At 40.2% G+C, this 13,057-nt stretch overlaps 1 non-coding gene across 1 annotated transcript; it reads left to right on the top strand.

The window, feature by feature from the left end:
• Window positions 1-1,408: 1,408 nt before the first annotated feature.
• LOC138810254 (small nucleolar RNA SNORA75) lies at window positions 1,409-1,544 on the top strand. The gene has a single exon (XR_011367062.1). It is a non-coding gene; the product is annotated as a small nucleolar RNA SNORA75 (small nucleolar RNA).
• The last annotated feature ends 11,513 nt before the right edge of the window (window positions 1,545-13,057 follow it).

Raw genomic sequence — 13,057 nt, 5'->3', positions numbered from 1 at the left:
ACTATCTGAGGTATGGTTAACAAAGCTGAGAAACAAGAAGGATGTGCAGCTGGGCATCGGTGGCTTATGCCTATAATGCTAGCTACCCAGGAAGCTGAGATCTAAGGATTACAGTTCAAAAAAGAATGTACAAAACTACCCTATCAAAAAAGGCAGAAATGTGTAGAAATCTAAATCCAAATGCCTTCTCAGGCTAGAGTTGGAAGGATAGGAAATTGTGGCCACTCTATTGAATACTGGATTAGAGAGCTTAAGGAATTCTAATTTATTTATTATTTGTGTGTATGTGTGAAATAATGGTATGTATGAGCCAAAGCAAATACAGCTGCAAGCTGAGTTTTGTCCACGAGGCTCAGTTAGAATGTTCTACAAAGAGATGGAGGGAAGAGATCTTCAGTCATGCTGCCTGGGTTCAAATCTCTGCTTTACCACTCAATGGCTCCTCTCAGCTTCTTGCCTACATGATGATAACCCTACTTTGTAGAATTTTCATGAAGATTAAGAGAGATAATGTGGGCAAGGGGCTGGTATATGGTCCATATGGTATATGGTAGTAAGTGCTTAATAAGCATGTATCTGAATGTGATTTCCTGGTTCATTTCTGTATCCCCAGTGAGTTTTGCCTCATTAATAGGAAATAGTTAGCTTTAAAAATATAATGCCTTTGAAAGTTTAAGGGCAAATCCAGAAAGGATAGAACAATTTCTCAGCAACTCTGTATCCCAGAACAAAAATGAATACTTATAAAATACAGAAACATCCACAACCCAACAAGGTAAACTTCCCAATTTATACTCCCAGTTTAAAAAAATACTAGGAATGCAAATGAACCTAAAAATATTAACAATAGTGAAGAAATCTAACCAACCAAAACTGACCAGAAAAAAAAAAATGAGAGTATGCCTATAGCCCTAGTATTTGGGTGGCTGAGGCAGAATTGACATATATGATTGGAATAGAAAGCAAGGACATTGAAGCAGTTATTATCCCTGTATTCCATATGCTCAAAAGCTACAGGAAAGATTGGACATATAGAATGAGCTCAATGAAAATTTCCTACCTGGAGTCATCCCCCAGACTTCATTCCTTCCATTATTTTTCCAATAATGTCTCCCTTTGATTGCTGATTGACCTGAACCACAATCTTATTTATGTTTCCCATATAGCCATGCTACAAAACTCAAGTTTTCTTTGGTTGAGATGGGGGGGGGGATCTCACAAATACTTTGCCCTGGAATGGCCTTAAACTGATCCTCCTGATCTGAGCCTTCTAAGTAGCTAGGATTACAGCTTGAATTGCAAAGTTACTAGCAAGACTGACAGCTTTAAGTGGAAACGTGGAGGACATTATTTAACAAGATTCACACTGAACCTGTGGAGCAGAAAACTACAATATATAAGAAAAGCAGTCTTCTCATTGAGCTCCTTTCTGTCAGCTGGTGACAGTTTATGGATTCGCACGAGAAGAAGAGACAGTTCACAGAGCTGACATTCTGTTACCTTCTGGCCTTACTGAGGGTATATTGGGCTGTTCTAAGACATTAAAAAAAAAAGAAAAGAAAAGAAAAGCGTACTTGATGCAGTTAATATCAGTTTGCAGAAGAAAATGGTGATATCCTAAATATATGACAACTATAAATTATCCAAAAATTGAACAGAAAGTTACTATAAAAATCATTGATCTATAAACAAACTTCAGATGGTCTGATATGCATTTATTTGGATAATTGGGATTCACCCCCAAAGAGCATGAGGAACATAAAAAACATACTTGAATAAACAATGGCCGGTTTTCTAAATCTGATGAAAAGTTTACATCTGCAGCCCTAAGAATCTCCACAAAAACTGCAAAGAAGGAACATGAAAACTATAGCAAGGTATTTCATAATTTTATTGCTCAAATATCCAGGGATACTAAATAACTCAAAACTAGTACTGAGTGATAAAGGGAAGAAGAGTCTTTTCATAGTAAGCAATTTAAAGATGACAACAGTAAAGCAACATCTTTAAGTTACTGTGGGAAAATATCAATCTATAATTCTATTGCCCAGAACAATATCTTTTACATTTTTTTCAGAGATATTAAGCTGAAAAAATTTACCATCTACACATCCACACTATAAGAACTATTATAATGCTAAAGATATTGTACTTTAGACAGATAGATGATAATATCACATGGAAGTATGGTTCTATCACAAATAAGTCCCATCAGAAATAGGGTGATTCCTTCCATGTTACTTGGATTTGGTTTTGTGGATTTGAAGATGTCATTTCTTGTTATCCTGACTAACATATAGGTTGTAAACTGCTCAAATATATGATACCACCCTAGAATTGTTTCAGATTTTAAAGACTCTATAATTCTTTGGAATAATCTCAAGGAGAGTCCCTAAAAAATTCAGATTGTCCTGAAGTCTGTCTTCTTTGATTTCTTGTTCTAATAGGAGTACTGTATTGGCTAAACCAATTCATAAACACTTCTTACATATCCTGGGTATCTTAAAAACAAGTTGTCTTGAACAGGCTTAGGGAAGTTGTTTTTCAGCATGGGGAAGTATGAGTCTGACTCGTCATTGGGTTGAGTCAACACATTTACCAAGTAAGTGTTCATTACAGTAATGACACAATGCTGAGTATATAAATGCGGTCATCCCTTATACATACTGAACCATATTAGATAGCTAACCAAGAACTCCAGAGCCAGCATTTTCTCATTTCCCTATTAAGGATAATGCTGTCTTATAAAGTTGTAATAGAATTAAAGAGAATGCACAGAAATCGTAGCAGTTTCTGCTACAGGGTAGAAGATTCATAAACAAATACCTTTTGAGTATGAACTCTGTGGTCTGCCATTCAGACAGACTCTTCTCCACATGGCTACTGGTGGGAGAGGAGGATCATTCACAGATTAGTATCTTCCTGTTTCAACTGTGGCACCAAGATCATTATCACCATCATCACCACCGCCACCATCTGAGAGCTTTTTAGAAATTCACATTCTCAAAACTCAAGGACCTAATGAAACAGGATCTGGTGATTTGAATATCATTATCTAATCTGAGCAATGCTGCACAAAATCACCCTTTTACCTATCTTTCCTTCTTGGACAATATCTCTAAAGGTCTACAGTCTACTTGGATAATCTGACATCCATAGTACCCTGACCTTGCTTCCCAGTCCCTTTTTTAAAATAAAAAGCAAATGACTCAGTACTGATATGTAACCCCTTTGCTTTGTAACCTACCAGGCAGGAGGAAGATGAACTTTCACCTACCCAAATTTCATTTGGCTAACAATTTCATTGCCTACTTTTCAATAGGTCCCAAGCTAGTTCTCTGTATTTATGCAACAGAAAGCTTTGTAATGATGGTTCATTATCAAGCCATCTAGAAGGTAGTGTGGGTGAGAAACCAGGGCCCACATACCAGATAAATGCAATCCACTCTCATATAAAAGTGACTAATTTATTCTGTCCTTTTATATCCTCCTGAAAAGCTTTGTACATCAGAGAAAATTGTATGACTAGTTCTTGTAACCTTCATGCTACTGGCAATTTAACTTCAATTCTCAGAGTCTAATGACACACAGTTCCAAGTAGTCCCTATTAGGAACAGTATACCCCACTGTGGCCATTCATTTTAAAAGGGGAGAATTTCTGGTTTAAAGAAAAAGATTGAATTCTATAAATTGCAATTACATGGATATCTAGAAATAGACCTCCATGAACAATATGATGAGGGCCACAAAGGGATGCTTCATAACATTCACAGATTGATTAGTACAAATCAATAATTTAAAAAAAAGTTTGGGAGCAATGGGTTTGGAGAGGAATGTTCAGCCAACTAAAGATTTTCAAACAGGAAAATGACAAAGAGTACCACCAGTTAGGAAGAGATCCCACCTTGAGTCTAATGTCTATCTTCATTTTGATCACCAAATGCTTATTAATAAGAATTGTAAATACACCCAGCTACAAAGTTGACTAAGTGGCCATCTTAAATAGCTCAAGTCACAGAGGCTGCTCAATTTGCCACTGGGCCCAAGCATTCCATGTTTCATGTTTCTCATAGCAACCATCTTTCATGTTCTACTGGGACTGAGGGCATGCCACCATTGTTAAAGAGATACTTATCATTTTCTATTATTCTAATATCACCACTAAAATGATCAAACCGTAGTACCCCTCCCCTACTGTTGTATAGACACTTGTTTGGGCTACCAGAGTAAGCCCTCCCTATGTAGTCCTGGGCACAGAGGGGCTCTCCAGCACTGATGTTGCACACATTGCACACAAATCCATCTATTGCAGCCAAATAAATTGTAGGGAGATTGTACAATGGTCTCTTCACTCCAAAACCAAAGCCAACATAGGATACCAAACTGACCTTCAGGACAAGCTTTTCAGCAAAGTGTTACTTACTATAAAAGTGGTAGAAACAACAAATCCCAATGTAGAGAATCAGTCAGAATATACAGTAACAATGTAGAGAAACAGTGCGGTCTGTACTATACCTACAGAGCTCAAATAAAAGGATCTCAATAAAATGTCTGACACTTAGAAAAAAATTAGTATACAGAAACTAAATGAGAAAGGACACAGAAAGACAAAAAAATTCATGATTTGAACAAGAGATTCAGCAAAGAGATATAAATCTTGGAAATGAAGAACTCAATGAGAAATTTTAAAATACAGTTGAAAGACATGATGACAGACAAGTTCAAGCATAAGAATAATATCTGAACTCTAAGGAGTCTCTGGGATCTTGGAAACAAAACTGAATTAAAAATTGTATAGTACTCTCATGTTGGGGCTACTTCAAAGTGATTAAAGGGGGAAAATCATAGAAAAATTATTCAAGGAAAAAAATCACTGAATTATTCCCTAGTTTTGGGGAAAATATGAATATTTAGGTACAGGAATCAAATATGACTAGAAAAGATTCTCATCATGGCATATTAGAATAAAAGTTCTAAAAATAAAAGAAAAAGAGAATTTCTATAAAGGTAAAGAAAAAGTCACCAAGTTATAATTAAGAATAGTCCCATCAGGGACTAGGAAGGTGGCTCAGTGGTAGAGCACTTGCCTTGCATGCCTGAGGCCCTGGGTTCGATTCCTCAGCACCACATAAGCAAAAAGAAAAAAGCCGGAAGTGGCGCTGTGGCTCAAGTGGTAGAGCACTAGCCTTGAGCTGAAGAGCTGAGGGACAGTGCCCAGGCCCAGAGTTCAGGCCCCAAGACCGGACCAAAAAAAAAAAAAAGAAAGAATAGTCCCATCAGAATAACAGTGAATTTCTCAGCCAGGATTTATAGGCCAGGAGAGCATTGAATGACATATTCTGGGTCCTGAAAAGCAGGCGGGGGGGGGGGGGGGGGGAGGGGGGCCCGCGGCAGCGGGAGGAGGGGGGAAAACCTGCCAGTCAGGAATACCATGTCCAGAAAAGCTTTCCTTCACAAATGGAGAACAAAAATCTAAGACTGGCAAAATCTGAAGTAAATCATCATCACCATATACCTAAACTTAAGAGATACAGCAAAAGGGCTGGGAAGGTGGCTCAGTGGTAGAGTGCTTGCCTTGCATGCCTGAGGCCCTGGGTTCGATTCCTCAGCACCACATAAGCAAAAAGAAAAAAGCCGGAAGTGGCGCTATGGCTCAAGTGGTAGAGCGCTAGCTTTGAGCTGAAGAGCTAAGGGGCGGCGCCCAGGCCCAGAGTTCAGGCCCCATGACCGGACCCAAAAAAAAAAAAAAAAAAGAGAGATACAGCAAAAGAAGTACCAGGACATAAGTCCATAGCTAGCTATGCCTATATCGAAAAATAGAAAGACTTCAAATAAACAACCAGACAATGAATTTCAAGAATGTAGAATTTCAATCTAAATGGCACCCTCCTTTCCACATTTTCTGAGAGGAAAGGGAAACAAAAAAGACCTAAAGGTCTTTTAAAAAAAATCTTGAAACTTCAGGGTTGCTTAATGAAAGCCTCATAAATATCACCCAGAGCAGAGGATGCTTCATTATCTGATAGTGAACAACCACAAGGGTGCCCAGAGAAGCCAGATGGCTGCATCTCAATAACAACTAGAAGTTACAGTATCGTCTGGTATGTGAGGAAAGACCATAGTGAGGGATACTGGAAATGCCACCTCCCTCTCTGTCTCCGTTGGGAATACTCCTGTGTCGTCTTTCTTCCTGGTATATGCCTTTGTTACCAGTGCCTTCTGTCTTACTTGTTCTAACTTGTTTTTCCTTCTCTCCCTCCTTTCCTCCCTGCTTCCTTCCCTTCTTCTGCTATCCCTTCCTCCCTCCCATGGCCCCCCCAGGTACTGAACTGAGTATGGCTCATTTTGAATCTAGCAGAGAGCCTAGCTTCATAAATTTTAGCTGAATTAGTTAATGAGCACTTGTACTCTTATATAAATATCTTGATTGTCATTACTTAGATGATGTAGTTTGAGTAGAAAAAGAATAATTTAAAAACTGGGTTAGAAAAGATGATTTGGTAGAAAACCTGAGAATAAAAGCTATAATCTCCTGAATCTTAACTAAGACATCAAAACTATTCCCCTTTCATTAATCCATAGAGGAATTGATTTGCCTCTTGGATATATGCTATCCTGTTTAATCACCATGATCAAAGAGATTTTAAAGCAAGAATTACAGAGGGTTAGAGTGGCTACATAAAATGGCTGCAATTCTTCCTCCCATGCCCCCAGCATCCACATCCACTGTCATATGTCTGTGGCTCTTCCTACCAAGAAATGGAGTCTATTTCCCTAGCCCGTGAATCTAGACTAGCTTTGTGATGTATTCTGGCACAGAACGTGTTCAAAATGATGCTGTGTCAGTTCTAAGCCTAGCCCTCTAGAGATCTTGCAATATTTCTCTCTTGGAACCATGCCACCACTGTATAAACAAACCCAGTCTAGCCTGCTGGATAATAAAAGACACGTGGCTCAGCCACCTATTGACTCAGCTGACAGACAGCCAACCACCAGATATGTGAGGCCATCCAACACAGCCAGCCCCAGAAACTGCTATCTGATACAGGTGGAATACTTAAAAGCTGTTTTTCTGCTTTAGGCAATAACTCTGAGAGTTATATTCTACCTTCAATCACACCAGTCCCTCAGGTACTTTCACATTTTAAAAAGACCATAGAGGAAAAATAATCAAGTCTTCACATTTTTCTTGACATTAAGGATCAGTTCCAAAGAATCAATATCCTCACCAAATTGATCAACTCTTTCCAGGATTCCTAGCAATTGGAGGAAATTTGTAACAGAAAGATTGGTATTAGAGCTAGTTCATGATAATCATGAACTAGTTTTTAATAAATAGATATGTACATGCATATACATGTAAATTAGCAAAACTAATTTACAAAACTAACAATATAGCTCCTAAGTTAATACCAAATTAGAAGGGCTACACTATTAAGTTATAATACATGTTTATTAATTAGAATTAGGTTCAGCTGTGAGTGACAGGAAGCCCTATCCCCAGACCTTAAGTAAGATTGCTGTATGTTTTTCAAGTATAAATAACCAGGAAAGGTACTCATGAGTGAATAATGCTACAAAGGGTGCTAGGAGCCCAGGCTTCCTCTGCTTGTCCTATAGTAGATGGCCTTGAGCCCATGAACCAAGACATACACTTCAAGTGTCAGAGGAATCAAATTATTTCCCCCTTAAACTTTCTGTAAGGCACACCACATGTGTGCACCATCAAACAATATCAAGGCCATCATCTTGACCAACTTGCATCTGGGCACATGCAGCTGAAAGGAAGACTCAAGAGAGGGAATCTGTACTTGGAAAGGCTGTGTGCTTAGCTTGAGTTCGATTACTATGGAATCAAAAAAAACAACAAGTAGTCTCTGTCACAGAATGTTAGATATTATCATATGAAATGTCTACTGTGCATCAGTGAAGGGCATCTCCTTGCTATACTCCCAGAAACACTGGAGGCACAAAAGTAATTGTCTCAGCTTCTGCAGAAGTGTGAGCCATCAGCCAAAATCTGGCAAGCAAACACAGAGAGCAGGGAGGCTGTTCCTCTATCCCTAACACAGCAGGCCCTGCCCTTCTGCTCAGATTGATTGAGCTCAGATTCACAATCTGCTCATGATTGGCTAGTAAGAATAGGGTGAATGACATAAGGTGACTTTGAAATAAAATTAACAGTATACAAGTAATCCCAAAATATTCCCACATCTTCTATTTCTTGAACAGTCTGAGGTGTGTCTTAATTCCATCTTGAAAAGAAACCAGTGTAGACAAAACCTTACATTTCAAAGACCCTTCCTTATACCAAAGCAGTTCCTCTTTCCCTTAACAAGAGCCCAGCAACCAGGTCTAAGCAGAAACTTTAGAGTAACACACTTCGAAAGAAAAGACAGTTTTTCTCACAGCTTTCAAATGGGCTGGTTCTAAATTCTATTTATATACCAGTCATTTGTGAGTCAGAAAGCAACTCCTCACAAAAAACTTATTTCTGATAGGTTTTTTTCTAGATGAATAAACAGAACATATTTTAGTCTACAATGCCCTTGAAGTTTCTCCTCTGTATTCAGTTATCACTTATTCCATTGTTTCAAGGGAAAACAACATTCCAAATGACTGTGGGGTGTCTGTCTTTATCTCCAGTGCATAAAAGGCTCTCTTGATGGCAAAGACAAAAGCAGAAGGGCAAGCTGTTTGGGCCAAGGAGGGTGCCCTACATTTGTATCAGAGAGTAAGTCTCCTTTTTTTAGGGCCTTAGCTATTCCCTAAGGTTCTGACTTGGAGAATGCAGGACTCCAGAGTGGGAGGTTAGATCCACACTTCAATACATTCTAACCTACTTATCCAGGGGCCAGGGAGGGTGTGTATGTGCTCCTGGAGAACATATACATCAAGGGCAGTATTAAGTAATCACAGAGTCCAAGGCAGGCCCTTGGCTTCACTTTACCTGTTTTACCTTTAACTAAAGGCGATTGCTCCAATATTCACTCACCAAGTCCAAAACCAGTCTCACTTCAGGAGTCCCTGACTGTGTGCAAGACATCAACATCCACAACACATTTAGAAACAAAGAATCCAGAGAGACAGAGACAGTGAGAGACAGACAGAACAAAACAAAGAGACAAAAAGTAAGACTAGAACATTGATAGTGGTTAAATTGTGTCACTTTATAGACTTCCAAATCATGAGGGACATGAAGCATGAGACATTTCCACTACTGAGATTTGGGGAATGATTTAATTTGGCAAGTTGATGTTGTTTTCTGTTCCCATCAAGCAGCTCACCATTACTGACAGATGTCTTTCCTGATGATCACTGGAGCCCTGCTTCTCTGAAAGCTATTGATTAATGCATCTGTCCTCTGAGCCTTAGAAACCATTTTACTAGGCTTTTGGAAGAGTTGTTCAAGTCAGCACCAGCAACACCAGCACCAAGCCCTCCCCTCTCACACACCCCAAAAGAAAAAAGAGGTTTTAACTCAACTTCAGTAACCTCAAGGAATATCCTTTTCCTTTGGTTACATACAAAACGATCTTCTGTTTTGTTTCACTAAATTGATAGTGAAGAACGTAAAAAATATATAGAGAGAGACAGCACCTAACAGCTATTTTCTCTTCTGTACCTTTGCTTGCTAAAAACTCTGCTAAAACCTTGAGGAGTGGAGTGAAAGAGGCAGAAAACTGGACTGCCCTCAAAGTAGGCAAGCACCCCCTGAATGAATTTATTAAAAGGCATGGAGTAATATTAATGCTTAATGTAATAGAAATTAGAAGTTATGATTAGTAACCTCTCATTTTTGCTTCTGTACGAATTGCTTTGTGCTAGATGATTTTATGGTTTTTGTATGATTTTAACTGTGACTGGTTTTAGTTAGTAGTGGAATGTCAGCCTGGGAGCCTAGAGTTGCTTAGTGAAAGACTTCAAAGGGTTTACAGCCCTGACCAAGGGACCAAAGTCCTCAGAATTATCCCCCACAGCTGCAACGCCCCTCCCCCTCCCGGAGGCCGAGGCAGTAAGGCCCTAGGGAAGACAGCTGCAAGCCCCTCCTGGAGGCCGGGGCAGTAAGGTCCTAGGGAAGAAATATAATGTTTTAAGAAACCTAAGCAACTCCATTTTTGTTTAACACTCCATCTCAGTTCTGAGAATTGACTCGTGATCCACTCTAGCCCCAATGCTAGGAATTTATGACAGAAAGTCATGCACAATTCTTGGAGCCATAGATGGCATTTGCTTAAGGCAGGTGTTAGCCCCCAAGTGGTGTTGCCCCCCAGCCACCTAGGACTAAGAGTTTCTGACCAACCAGTACTTCAGAGCCCAGGGCGAGACATGCCATGCATTCTGTTGGTCCGGGTGTGACTCCTAACCGTTTTTGGTCAAGCCATGGACCAAGGACATTTCTCTGTAAAGGTCAACCAATCATATTTGCCCAGCTTAGCTTGCTTTAAATGTTAGCCAATCATGTAATTTCTTATGTAAAAGTTCCTTAAAGTTGTTTGTTCAATACTATAAAAAACTGTGCTGATTCTATGCTCAGGGCTTCTTAGCGTCACCGGTTACCATGTGCATGGAGGACCAAGCTCGAACTTGCAATAAACCGGCTCTTTGTTGCTTATATTGATCGTGGTCTCTGGCGGTCTTCTGGGGGTCCCTGAATTCCAGTATAACAATAGTCCTCAGGAAAATCTTCCCATAGCCTACTTCCTGTAACTTCCTGTTAGAGGCTCAACTAGTGGAGATTCTCCCTGAAGTTTGCACAGACCTGGAGCTCAAAGCAACTCAGATTGTTTCCAGAAAAACTAAAGCTGCCTTCTAGTCTCCTTTTTCAGATACTGGTTAAGCACCGACACCCTGCAAAAAGCAATCCTAGAACCTTTCCTGGGTATTTAATAATATCCAGAAAAACAAACAACAATAACAACAAAAAGAAACGAAAATCCCCACCAATCCCGTCCTTAGATTCTGATACTTAACTTCCCTTTCAAGGATTTAGAGATATTAAAAAATATGCATTTCCCATTTAACATCTAAAGAAAAAAAAAAAACAGTAAAGCTTGGTGAAAAAGCAAGAGTGATGATTAAAAAAGAAAGACAGGATAAAGGCTGACAATGGGTTCCACAGCTCATAAAGCACGGAGTCAACAACAAAAACAGATGCAGGTCAGTATGTCAGTTCCATCCTACAGCATCCCTGTTCAAAATGAAGAGGACTTCTGGTAATTCATGTGTAAATAATTCTTTTCTAGTTCTTTTGTTAGCATTATCCCCACCTCTGGTCCTCAGCTCCATCCAGACCTGAGCTCTTCCCAGACCTGAGCTTACTTACACAGACTACCTGAGCACACCACTTGTCCCAGAGCTACCTTCTACCGGGAAACCCAGGATAGGTTCCCTGGTGGATTTGCTTCCCCTCTTCCCCCCACTTTAGTGTGTGTGTGGGGGGGGGGTCCAACCAGCTGCCCCAGGACCTAGCCCTATATTTCGGTCATACATTACCATTGCCAGAGGACCACCAAGGTAACTTTCTCCTGACCCAGCACTTTACCTCCCACCCATCCAACAATGGCTAATTTGTTCCTACTCCCAGGTAAGTGACCAGTCCGAAGGTTTAGATTCTGACTTCTGTTTAGGCCACAGGGCCTTTGTGAGGGGGCTACAGAGCCCCAGGGTACTTCAGGGGCCTCCGGATGCCGAGGGACCCAGCTATTGGGGTGACAGCCCAAATTGGCTGTTATGTTCCCTTTGTACTTTGGAGCTGAACTGTACTGCCGATGACCCTGTACTGCCTTAAACTCTTCAATCCAAGGTTACTTACCAAGGGAAGGACACAACTAAAATTCTTGGTAAGAGCCACTCCAGTTTGAGCCCCCTAATGCAATCAAAATTGGCCCCAAATTTGAAACTCCATTTGAAAAACATAGGCTACCAGGTGGGCTGAGACTAGCTTAGAGAAATCCACCCCCTACCCTCCCTTCTTCCAACTAAAGGTATTCAAAATGTCAATTGGTATGTAAAATGCTCTAGTTGAACTGAGCCAAAGACTAGAGTGGAGTACTGGGTGGGATGAATTTAACTCCAGCATTCTTCAACAAAAGGTATTTGATATGCTAATATACCTGCTAGCAAGCAAGCCCTGGAAAATGGGGATAATGCTAACTTCTTAAAAGGAAGCTATGGCTCTTTGTGAAACCAAACTCTTCTGGGGAATTCAGCCTTCTGTCTTGAGGGATGCTGACAAAATACCCTTATCAACTCCAGAGCAAGGAGGGTTTATTTGGGCTAATTGTTTCAGAGGTTTCAGTCCATGCTTTGGGTCTATGGTAGCACTGTACATCATGATACCCAGAGTATGTGGACAAAAAGACCTGTTTACCTTAGGAAGGCTGGGAAGCAAAGAAGAGAGGAACAGGCCAGGGTGCCAGTATGCTTTTGAGAATATGTCCCATACCTCCTAAAATTTCCACCTCCTCCCAATAGCACACCACAGGCTGAACACATGGGCATGTAAAGGACAGTCCATATCCAAACTACACCCAAAACTTGGTGACAATCTTTGGTGAGGCTTGATGAGGTTGAAAATCAGTTTGTAACTTCCAGATATATTCTTCATAGTCCATGATTGCTTCCAGTCATGCTCTTCTAAATGATCTTGATTGCATATGCAGGGGACTTCCAAGCACAGATATAATGATGTCACTTCAATGCTTAAAATATCTAAACTCTGCTCTGAAAGGAATACAAACCCAAACTCTGTCACATTTGCAGGCATTCTGATGTACTCCCATAGTCTCTCAGTCATAGGTCTGTGCTCTAGCCAAATCTAACAAAATAGAAATCCCTTGAAGGCCCAGGCAAATAGTATGACCTGCTCCCTCAGTCTGGAAGCCTCCCCTGCTCTCTATCCTCCATGATCCCACAGCCATATCCCAGGAGCTAGACTTCTTCTGGGTCCTCTGAGAGCCTCTGATAAATGGCATTCTGTATCTTTGTTATAAAAAGCTTGCCTGAGAAATGTATTTATTACCTTACTTATGTAACTATAACCCCTCTGTACACC

Source organism: Dipodomys merriami, unplaced genomic scaffold, assembly GCF_024711535.1.
Source record: "Dipodomys merriami isolate MVZ:Mamm:240054 unplaced genomic scaffold, mDipMer1.0.p SCAF_5, whole genome shotgun sequence".
In the NCBI taxonomy this organism is placed as follows: Eukaryota; Metazoa; Chordata; class Mammalia; order Rodentia; family Heteromyidae; genus Dipodomys; species Dipodomys merriami.
Note: the sequence above shows the minus strand (reverse complement) of the source record. Positions and strands in the feature narration are given on the sequence as shown.